This window comes from Lygodium microphyllum, chromosome 22, assembly GCF_053477565.2.
Source record: "Lygodium microphyllum isolate KBCC chromosome 22, Lygodium_microphyllum_v1.1.10, whole genome shotgun sequence".
In the NCBI taxonomy this organism is placed as follows: domain Eukaryota; kingdom Viridiplantae; phylum Streptophyta; class Polypodiopsida; order Schizaeales; family Lygodiaceae; genus Lygodium; species Lygodium microphyllum.
In genome coordinates this window covers 58,564,836-58,576,736 of record NC_141156.1, presented here as the reverse complement: position 1 = coordinate 58,576,736, position 11,901 = coordinate 58,564,836, and positions in this window count along the sequence as shown.

The following is an 11,901-nucleotide window of genomic DNA, read 5'->3' as shown; positions in this document are numbered from 1 at the left end:
CGTGGTTACTGGGGAGGATCCTGGTAGACAGGTATGAGGAGATGATGGAAGTACCATGCAGGCCTCCTGAGGCCGGTGGTGCAATTCAGACGTATGATTGGCTGGCAGCGATCGAAGCTGCAACTTCCTTTTAGGTTAGCAATATTGCTGGAGTTGGCAAGGACGTTTTCAAAGCCCTACTATGGTTAGCATAAATGGGGCGAGAAGCTCATGGATATCATCGGGGGCTCCCTCTCTTTTGCCAATGTGAATTCCAGCTCCGCATGATAATTAATGTCTACTAAGAAGGAGACTGCAAAGTTTGGGGGCTTGAGATAGCAACTATATAATATACATATCATGCGATTGGGAAAAAAAAAAAGTTGAAGGCAAACAACAAGAATGTTTTTGATAGTCCAAGAAGTTTAGCACTATCCAAGATCAATTTGTGTTTGTAAATAAGCTAAGGTAGGGGTGATAAGAAATTGGGAGAGAAATGGAGGTGGAGTGTTGCAATTTCGAGGGGTGGGTCGTACGTATAAGGCTATTTAAGCTGCTACTTCTAGTTCTTTTTCTTACTTATTTGCTAATATAGGCAAGAAAGTGGAGGTAGGGTAATGGGATCAACATTTGCATATAGGTAATCATGAGGGATGGATTGTGTACAATTAAGCTTCTCTCTTTCTTCTTCTTCTTGGTTTGCATGTCCCCTACACAATCGGTTGCTTAAAAACTATTGGTATAAGTACAACATCATTAAGCTCTCTCTATCCATTTTAACAAGACAAGTATGCTATGTTGCAATGGACAAGGAGAGGCCCGCTCCAAATCAATATTGGGAGGCCGAGGATATGTTATGTTGCAATTACGGGCAAGAGGAGGGCCCTACAAAGTGTGTGGGCCCAGTGCAATAAGTAGGTAAGTGGTCATAGGAGAAGGCAAGTGGTCCATGTGGACTTTAGAACTAAGGGGGAATACCAATGTTAAGTGGTATCTTGTCCAAACACTAGCAATGCTCGAGTCATCAAGTTTCAAAGTAGCCATGGTGCATACATGCAACTAGGGTGCTACACCACCATGGCATGTGCAACCATGCATTATTCAACTAAACCACTAACCCCCACTCCCCTCCCAAAACACATACACACCCATGAATCATTTGTAAATATACTTTTTATCTCCTTAAGGTTCCTAACATATTAAAACTACAATAAAAGCTCACCTAAAATCTCTGATATTTGAAAAAGCTTGCCAAAAAATTTTCCCCATAATGGAGGACGGATTGAGCAAGTTAAGAATTACAAAGGAAAAGCTGCATAAGTCAAACAAAAACTTTTTGTACTAGAGAGTCAAACCTCCTTAACAAGTGCCTTTCTTTAATTCAAAGAAATTGCTCTTTAGCATCTGGACAAAAAATACCTTGGCATGGATGCCAAGATCCGAATGGCTTTTGGCTTTAGAGTAATAAAATGTTGAGAGCATGGAATTAAAGATGCTTCACAACTAAAATCAATGTTGAGAGGCTAGAGAAGAAAAATGGCATGCTAATTTGCACTACAAGATATAGACCTTATACCGACGTTTAAAGCGACGAAAATACAAACAACAAAATTTGCCCCCGTCATCGCAAAAAGCGTCGTTATTGATGACGCCATAGAAACGTTGCAATATGTGTTGCTATATGCGTCGCTATTTGCGTCAGATGACGCAAATAGCGATGCATATAGCGACACAACCAGTAAATTTGCGACGCTCATAGCGAGGCCAATAGTGACGCGAGCAGTAAATTTGCGACGCAAATAGCGACGGTAACAGGGGAAAAAAAATTTGTGGCAGGGCAGATATAGCACTGTGTGCTGTATGAGAGCCATACAAAATAGTTTCTGCACTACTGCATACAAAGCACTTGCAAACAAAAAGAATGTATACTGAAATCATAAAACTGATACATGAAATAAATACATGATCACATAAAATGCGATTGGTACAATCATGAAAGGATATCACTAATACATAGAAAATGTCTACATAGATCAAGCGACTAAAAACTAAAGGTGTGTATCCAAGGGCGAGCTACAAATCCTCATCCCCCGAAAGCTTGTCCCGCTGCAAAAGGAGCATCGAACGGATTCTGTAGAAAAAGAAACAACATATCAATCCACCATACAATAATGCATTCAAATATCTCATGGTAACTACGGACAAAAATAAGATTGACTTACAAGGCCGCCGCATCTATACAATCGGTCGATCAATGCATTGAGACCGTGCCTCTCTGTATATCGAGTCTCAAGGCCTTGCGGATTGCGATTTATAATGGAGTGTTGCAAAGAAAACAAAATGCTAACTGTTAGAAACATGATTGTCAGTACAAAGAATATTTCAAAAAAACAAATAAGCAAAACAAAAGAGAAACTTACAAACTCCACCAAATATGTCCTGTGGCCGCCACTCACAAGATGATGCACCACTCCGGCCTCAAGTCGTGCCCTTGCCGCCTCCCGCTAACTCCAACGTCCTGGCGAATCTGTAGCCTCCTTCCTCAGTCGGCGCCAATCGTTTGCATCTAACCACTCGGGCTTTGCAGCCCCACTCTTGATTGCCTTACGTGCGTCGGATCGTCTATGTGATATGTATGCACGCATGCAATCCATCATCCAGCCCGTGGAGAATCTATCTACTGCGGCTCGCACCGGAAACTCCTCATGCAAGGATGCTACTATGTAGTCATTGCTCCCCTCCGGTATGTTCTTCCAATGACCCAGGACGTTGTGCCGAAAAACTTGTTGGCACAACTCCCTCATGCGAGCCATCACCCTCCTCCCCTCATCATTCATGATGATGGCTCTTGACCTACTATCAACTAGGTATTCATAACCCCTAGGAGTCTGCCTAAGATGGGTCCTCTCCCATCTCCGTCCATGCTCCTAGGCATATCTAGGAGACCCCTGTATATCCGATGTACCGACGGGGGTACCCTCTCTCGGAGTGCCACTCAAAGGGGTGCCACCAAAAGGGGTGCCACCTGCTGACGGCTGCGCAAAAGCTGGAGTAACTGGAGTAGACGTCCCCACAGGTGTGACAAATCTTGGAGGTGACGTAGCTCCACCTGAACGACGAGACGGAGACACCACGTCCATGTCTCCACAGCAGCACCCCCTGATCCCGATGCAGTCCCTCCCTCTGGCCCAAGTCATGAGCGTCGAGATCGTCTACTCGAAGCTGAAGCATCTGATCACGCTGAAGCAGATCTAGCAGAGCGCCCTGACGAAGAACGAGACAGCTCCTGGTCTGCCATCCCTCTGAATCTCGCGAGCTGATCTGGACACATGCGTGCCATCATGTCCTGAAACTCCTCATCGCTCATCCCTCGACTCATCCAAAAAATGTCACCTGCACAGATAAAAAATGGTGTTAGAATAATCAATTTAAACTATACAAAGCACAGTAATATAAATCATTTTTAAAAAATCCCTCTTAAAATGCATATCTTATGTACCTTTATGGAAGATCTAAACAACGAATTGAGTAGTACAATTCTCCAAGAATGAAGTATTCTATGGTCCCATGTTAATCTCCTAACACAACTCTGCATACACTGGAAGGTCGATAGACATGTCACCACAAAAGAACGAGTCTACCTCGTTCTCAAAAAATTCTTGGACTTCTGTATTTCCATCATTGTTAGTCGATGCGGGCTCCAAACTTGCGGTGGCCTCCACTCCTTGTAATATCGACCCCTCTATTTATATATTTTTTTCATCTATGCCTGGAACATCGCTTTGATCATATACTCTCGCACTTTGAGGAGTTGAAGGTATAACATACCACCATCGAGGTTGTCGGGGGTTTGGATAGAAGATTACCTGTTCACAAACACGTACAAAGCGAGTTCAAACCATTGTGACATAAACCATGTCGTATTACAATTAGCAAGCAAATGACTCTTTGAACCTGTTCACAATGGGCCGGCAACACAAAGGTGTCGCGCAAATCCGTCCATTTTTTTTCGGAATCTATTTCGAGAAATCCAGATGGACCTCGTCGAACTGTTGCTCCAGCTCCTCCAAGTACCACTTTGAACCACTGCACATCGAATAGTATCATGGAGAAGCTACGGTAATCCACCGTAATAATACTTTGCAAGTTCCCAAAATACTCAATCTCATCCACAACCGTGTTCGGATCCGTTGCTCGTCGCCGGCTCTCTTGCTCAAACCTTGCCATGACACCACAGTCCATTGTGGAGCGCATTTTGTCAATACACTCCACGCAAAAATACTGTCCGCGCGACCACGCTGCACTATATATTTTGTACTGCACATTTGAAACACTCAAATTAGATGTAGCAAGTAAATTTAGATAAGACACATTCTAATCCCCTCATCACCTTTGGACTACATCCCCTCGAGAACTCCCACTCCTCCATTGAGACCTCTGTCCCTTCGCTGGATGCTGCGGTCAAGGCTCCATGCAACCATCGTGTTGACATAAACTGCGGCATCTCCTCCATGCCTTCGGGATATCGAATCGGTCAGTGACGCATACTGCGTCAGAATTCAGCTCGCGCTTCCTCTCAATCTTACCTTGCAATCTGGTACTTGGCAAGCCATGTCTCCATGGAGGCATGGTACAACATACAAAAGTGATTCACCTTCTCTTTCATTGAGGCATCCATTCTTTTTTCTAACCCATTTCCAACCACCACATCTCCAGTCAGTCTATCATCGTCCTTCAGCGTCCATAGCATTTCATTGTCTGGTTCCACCGTTGGTAGCTATTGTGAGATATGTACTAACGCCTCTGACACCAACCAACCTTCCGCCATGCTACCTTCTGGACGAGCTCGTTGTCGCACGAAGCCTTTCAGGGTTTTCATCAAGCGCTCCAAGAAGAACATCCATCGCGTATGGATAGGTCCAGCGATCTCCACTTCGTCCACAAGATGCACAAGAAGGTGAACTTGTATCGTGAGCATGCTAGTGGGCAGGTATTTCTCAAAGAGACAAACCGTCTCAACTGCTCCCCGCCTTGCGGATTCAATAGAGGATGTCTTAATCTCTTTCTATGAGATCCATTGCACCAAAGTCGACAACTTGTAAATGGCCCCACGAATTTCTGGAGTAAGGCATCCTGTGATCGCGATCGGTAGGACAAACTGCCACAAATGAGAAAGCATTATGAATAATGGCCACTTTTCAAATTGCAAAATGCCCACGCTAATTACAATCCATTCTGTTCACAAACCTGACATATCTTATGCCAATCATGGGATTTTAGCCCAGACAATTGGTCATCTTTAGAAAATGCGGACCTGAGAGAACGCATTATACCCGTCGGAGTGCGAATAGACTTGATTACCTGCTTCACAATGCGCTCTTCTTTGGTAGACAAAACCCAGGGAGCGCGAGGAAGCTACACTCCCCCTTCAGCACTCGACTGTGGCCAAAGTGCCTCCATCTTACCTACCTCCTTCAAATCCATTCGTGACCCTATAGTGTCTCTCTTTCCTGTGATGTGGTCCCATAGCAAGCTACACACATTCTTGAAAATATGCATGGGATTCAACAAGTGGTTGACCTGTAAGTGGGTCCAATATAGCAACTCGTAGAAAACTGAGAACCGTCGCATTCCATTTGGATGTGATTCCGGGTTTACCATTTTCAGCTCATACCAGCTTGCAGCATTCATACGTGCTGGAGGTCATCCAAGAAAACCTTCCCTGAGTTCATGATCCTCTGGCAAGAAAGCGGCGTATCCTTGATATACCATCTTCTTCATGGTTCGTTACCTTCGGGAGTCTAACTGTGGCCCACACAATGGACATGCATGATAACCTGAGGTAACTAGACCTGTAAGGCGAGCCACGGCCTAGTGAATACTTGATTGAATGAAATAAAATATAGATATTACCAGCGAGAACGGAGGTCTGCTCACGTGAGCACTCTCCCAATCCCGGAAAGTCATGCATCGTCCACATGAGAATGGCTCAAATGTTGGTTGACCGCCGACCATCGCGCCTGCTCATATCTTGCATAGTGACCCCCTCCTCCCACAAAATCTTAAGCTCATCGACTAATGGACGAAGATACACGTCTATATTTTTTACTTTGTAGCGGCCCGGGACGAGCAAGCTAAGGATAAGATGTCCTTTCTTCGTAGAAAGCCATGGAGGGATGTTGTAGTTGACAAGCACTATAGGCCACACATTGTAAGAAGTCGAACGCAGACCGAATGGGTTCACACCATCCATGGCAAGACCGAGTCGAAGATTCCTTGGATCTCGCATAAAGCCTGGGAAGGTAGAGTCAATGTGGCTCCATGCGCGTGAATCCGCTGATATTCGTTGAACTCCATCCGTGGACATATTCTGCACATGCCACGTTGTCAAGCTTGCCATGCCAGATGTGCAAAACATGTGGTTTATGCAGGGGATGAGCGGAAAGTGTCTGAGAACTTTTTGAGGGATGGTTTGCCCTTGCAAGTCCTGTCGATACCTGTGAGCACCACACTTTGGACATGTCTCCATAGTCTCATATTCATCTCTAAACAGTATGCAATCGTTGATACATGCATGGATGTTATTGTAGTCCATGCCAAGCTTCCGTAAAACATGTCGTGCATCATCACGAGACTCAGGCATGGTATTTGCAGGTGGTAATATGTGATATTTCAATAACCTTTAAAAAATCATAAAACACCTTGAAAAAGCACAAATGTTTGCAATAATACTGTTTTAAAAAAAAATCAATGAAGCCTATGTGCAAGGTACCTGAATAACTCAGTCACACTCGTATCGCTCCAACCGTATTTTGCTTGCACACTTAAGAGTGCAAGCAATGTCTTCAACCGAGATACTTGGCACCCATCATATAATGGTATGGATGCTTCCTCTCTAAGCAGGTCAGATGTCTCAACATCCATGGGAATCAATGCATCGATCATTGCCTCCATCTCAGGTTCCAAGATTGTAGGTAGGTCGGGAAGGTTGTCTGTCTCCTCTGGCATTGACGGTATAGATGGGCCTTGCGAGTGGTGGATTGGCTCCTGCAATCCATCCATCGCACGTCCATGAACTCTTCTAATTGGCCGCAAAGGGTGCACTCCCCCTTGGGTCGAGACATCACCCCCCTGGATAGAAAATTTGCCAGCAAGACCCAATCTTATTGTGTATGGTTTTCAATTAGCTTGCGAGTACAATGCATGATTAATATTAACTTCAAATTACCGTTTGCTGAAAATCCGCAATCGCCTGATCAATGATCTCAGATTGAAACTCGCCAAATTGTCGTACGTGTTCTATAGACAATCGGCGTTTTTGTCTAATTGCCAACTTGCATTGAGAGCAAGGACATGGGACACGCTGATTAAGATACGTCTCGCAGTCGTGAACAATAAGACCTTCTTCGTTTTCCATCTTATCTACATTACAACAAACGAGGCTTACATGGATAGCTTTATGGAGATGTACGTCAAGTTGCAAGTTGACCATAAATCTTGCATTGTACGTCAAGTTACATAGTAGTTGAGAGATTTATGGAGATGTACATCAAGTTGACCATAGCTTTATGGAGATGTACGTCAAGTTACATAGTAGTTGAGAGATTTTCCGATGTTATATCTCGGCCTTGTATCATGCTCAAGGATTTGTTTGTCCCGGTAGATAATTATTCGTTATTGTAAAAAACTGCACTAGAGGGCTTTGAGTATAAGTAATCAATTTTGAGCATCATTGAGGATCTCTTAGTCTAATAATAAATCAGTCTCAACAAAAAGCATCTTAGAAATGTGGTTTTTTTGTCCTAGGATCGCATATTAAAATCAATGCCATCTATGAAATTTATAAACTATAGTAATAAAATTTATTTCAATCAATTCTACTCATAGTCATAAGACCTGAGAGAAAATATCCTATACTCAATTTAAGGGATTCTTCTTCTATAACAATACTTTTGGGTTCATTTTGATGAAGTACCGTAATGACCATTAGCTAGGGTATCATTTTCTTTTAGTCCTTCCGTTGACTAGTTGGCATGATTTCTAATTTGTTATGCCTATAAAGTTAATACAAAAACAATGAATTATGCATATCACAATTAGATCCCCTACTTGGACATTATGAAGGACATGACCAATTTTAAGCCATCTTAAAGAGTCACCAATGTACGTAGCCCATGGCAAAGCACATTGCATACCATTATCGATAAGTCTATTATCTTAAATTTCCTTCCCCTCCCTCTCCCTCTCTTTCTCTCCCTCTCTCTCCCTCTCCCTCTCTTTCTCTCTTTCTCTCTTTCTCTCTCATTTCCTCTCCTAAACAAGCAAAAAAGAAAGTGATTCAAACATTAAACAAGCAAGAGGGAGAGTGAGAGAGAGAATGCACTCTCCCTCCCTCTCCCTCTCCCTCTCCCTCACCCTCTCCCTCTCTCTCTCTTTCTCTTTCTCTCCCTCTCTCATTTCCTTTCCCTCCCTCTCCCTCTCCCTCTCTTTCTCTCCCTCTCTCCCTCTCTTTCTCTCTCATTTCCTAAACAAGCATAAAAATAAAGTGATTTAAACATTAAACAAGCAAAAGGGAGAGGGAGAGAGAGACAATGCACTCTCCCTCTCTTTCTCTTTCTCTCCCTCTCTCATTTCCTTTCCCTCCCTCTCCCTCTCCCTCTCTTTCTCTCCCTCTCTTTCTCTCTCATTTCCTCTCCTAAACAAGCAAAAAATAAAGTGATTTAAACATTAAACAAGCAAAAGGGAGAGGGAGAGAAAGAATGCACTCTCCCTCCCTCTCCCTCTCTTTCTCTTTCTCTCCCTCTCTCATTTCCTCCCCCTCCCTCTCCCTCTCCCTCTCCCTCTCTTTCTCTTTCTCTTTCTCTTTCTCTCTCTCCCTCTCCCTCTCTTTCTCTCTTACTCTCTCGTTTCCTCTCCTAAACAAGCAAAAAAGAAAGTGATTTAAACATTAAACAAGCAAAAGGGAGAGGGAGAGAGAGAATGCACTCTCCCTCTCCCTCTCTTTCTCTTTCTCTCCCTCTCTCTCCCTCTCCCTCTCCCTCTCTTTCTCTCTCTCCCTCTCTCTCCCTCTCCCTCTCTTTCTCTTTCATTTCCTCTCCTAAACAAGCAAAAGAGAGTGATTTAAACCTTGAACAAGCAAAAGAAAGAGAGAGGGAGATTCACCGATGAGATATGGCGAGCATGGGGCGGCTCCTCTTTGAGATGAAGGCTCCTCCTCTCCTTCGCAAACAACGGCGGTTGCGGCGACAATTCTTCTTCCTCTCCTTCTCTCACGATGGTCGCTCTCTCCCTCGCTCTTGCTCTCAAAACTCACAATGGAGCAAACGCGAAATGAAAACCGCGCTCGGTTTCGACCGCGTTTTTTCCCTGCGGCCCATCGCTATTTTCGTCACAAATGCGACGCAAATAGCGACTCTATTAGCGACGCCGCTATCCGCCATCGCTAATCGGCGTCGCTACTAGCTCAAATCCTTGTAGTGTTACAATTTGCTCACTAAAAATAATATCTTGGAATGTGGAGATAAGGGGGTTTGAGAAGCTGCAATATCCTAATAATGATGGCACTAATGCATGGCCAATCCAAGTTGGCTAAATACAATGTGAAGGGGAGTAAATGAAAGCACTAAAAAGGCTTTGATTTTGCAATGGCTATTTATGAATATTCTCAATGCTACCTTAATTCAGGAGCATAAGCCACAAAGCCAAAGTGGGCCATAATTCTTGCATAAAGAATACACTTGCTTCATAGGAGGCTCACTTGCTTCGTAGGAGGCTTGGCAAGTGGAGAGTCAAGATGCACGACCGTCTTCAAAACATGCAAAAATCTAAAGCTCAAGTGCAAATTAAGGATGGTAGAGTGTTGATCATTTCAATTAATTGGGAAAATGATACTTTTGATTTAATTAATTTCATGGCTTTAATGACCCCAAGAAGAGAGGATTTTTGGTTAAGACTATGTAGCATTAACCACACAAGACGCCTCTTAGGAGGAGATTTCAACATCATTTGGAAGCACAATGATGCATCTTCCCCATCTTCTTGGGGCTATCAAGCAAAGAATTGGAGGCTTGTATGCAATATGCTAATGGATATAAATGATTATTTGCACTATAAAAATATCATGTTAACCTTTGTTAGATATAAATGATTACTTTCACTAGTAAGTCTCATGATAACCTTTGATGGATACAAAGGATTACTTGTACTATAAAATCTCATGTTAACTTTTGATGAACGTTAACCTTTGATGGATATAAACAATTACTTTCACTACAAAAATCTCATGTTAACATTTTATGGATGTAATCCTTTATATCCTATAAAATCTCATGTTAACCATTAATTCCCCAATCTATGTTGGATATTAGGCACTAACCATTGATAACTAGCCAAAGGCACTACAAACAATCTCAATTTGGATCCATCTTGAGGGGGGACCATAATGATTCATCTTCCCCATCTTCTTGGGGCTATTGGACAAATAATTGGAGGCTTGGATGCAAAGATGTTGATATGAAGGGGACCATAATGATGCATCTTCCCCATCTCTTGAGGCTATCAAGTGAAGACTTGGAGGCTTGGATGCAAGATGTTGATGGATATGAAGGATTACTCATTTTTTAATATCGTGTTAACCTTTGATGTTTATAAAGGACCGCTTCTTGCATTAATAAAAAAATCTCATGCCAAACATTTAATTCCCATATATTAGATGCTAACCACTCATAGCCAACCATAGGCAATATAAATAAACTTCATTTGGAAAAAGTAACTAAATATCAGTATGATGGAGTGCCTCTAGCATCATGGAAAAAGAGCATAATTAGTCTTAGTCCCCCCAAGCAACATCCTAGTCATTGAAGACCAATCCCACTAATGGGAACCATTTTCAAATCCTAGCAAAAGCATTTGGCTCTCGAGTTGAATCCATTAATGCAAATGTAAATTACAAAACATAAGTTTGATCTTATTGAAGAAAGATTATTGATGGATAATGTGATTAATGTAATCACAACAACAGAATGAGTAAGAAGATTAAGTCTATAGGAAATTGTCTCTCTCCAACTTGATGTTGAGAAAGCATTTGACAAAGTTAAATAGTCTTACACCAAGCAAGTTATGCTTAGAATTGAAAAGAAAATCATGTTGTTGCATGGCCACTTCACATCAAGCTTAAGATTTTGCAATGCTTTGAATATCTAGCTATGTATTTTTTACATTCCACTAATTTGTTGGAAGTTCAAACCAAGAAAACACTAAGATTTTGTGGTGGGAAAATGTCTTGGGGCCAAACCCAACAAAGCAAGATATTTGGCATCCATATCCATGAGCAACATCAAACAAAGAATCAGTTGCAAAGGTCTTCATTTTATGGACTTGCATCAAGAGAGTAGAGCTCTCATAACACAACCCTTGCTTAGATGATGGACTCAAGAAAATCACTAGTCTCAAATGATAGAAGAGATTATCTAATATGGCAATAAGAAGCTACACAAAAAATGGAATGTTGCCAAGGAAGACATGCTAACCATGCAATAAATTCTACAAATTAGAGCAAGTGGGATCATTGAGCAATGTTTTAAGTTATTGGAGGACGGCCCTAAAAGAGGCACATTGGAATCTAAGGTGTAGGAAGTCTCCTTCGATGAGGGTAGGAGAAATGCTTAAGAAATCAACCATGACCTATTAGGAAATTGTTGTTGCTAGTGTATTCAACTATTCTTACTATCCATCGATGCAAATGGGAGATGCACTATAACAATGCTTAGGTTGCCTTGGAGAAGTATTGTGAGAATGCTCAACAACAAGGCCACCTTAAGATTGGTTCTTGGCTAGGCAAAGTTTGGAGATTGAAAGATTACAAGACATTTTGTACTAAATCTCTTAGAGAGGCAAATGGAATGAAGATGCCTTAAGGGAAGG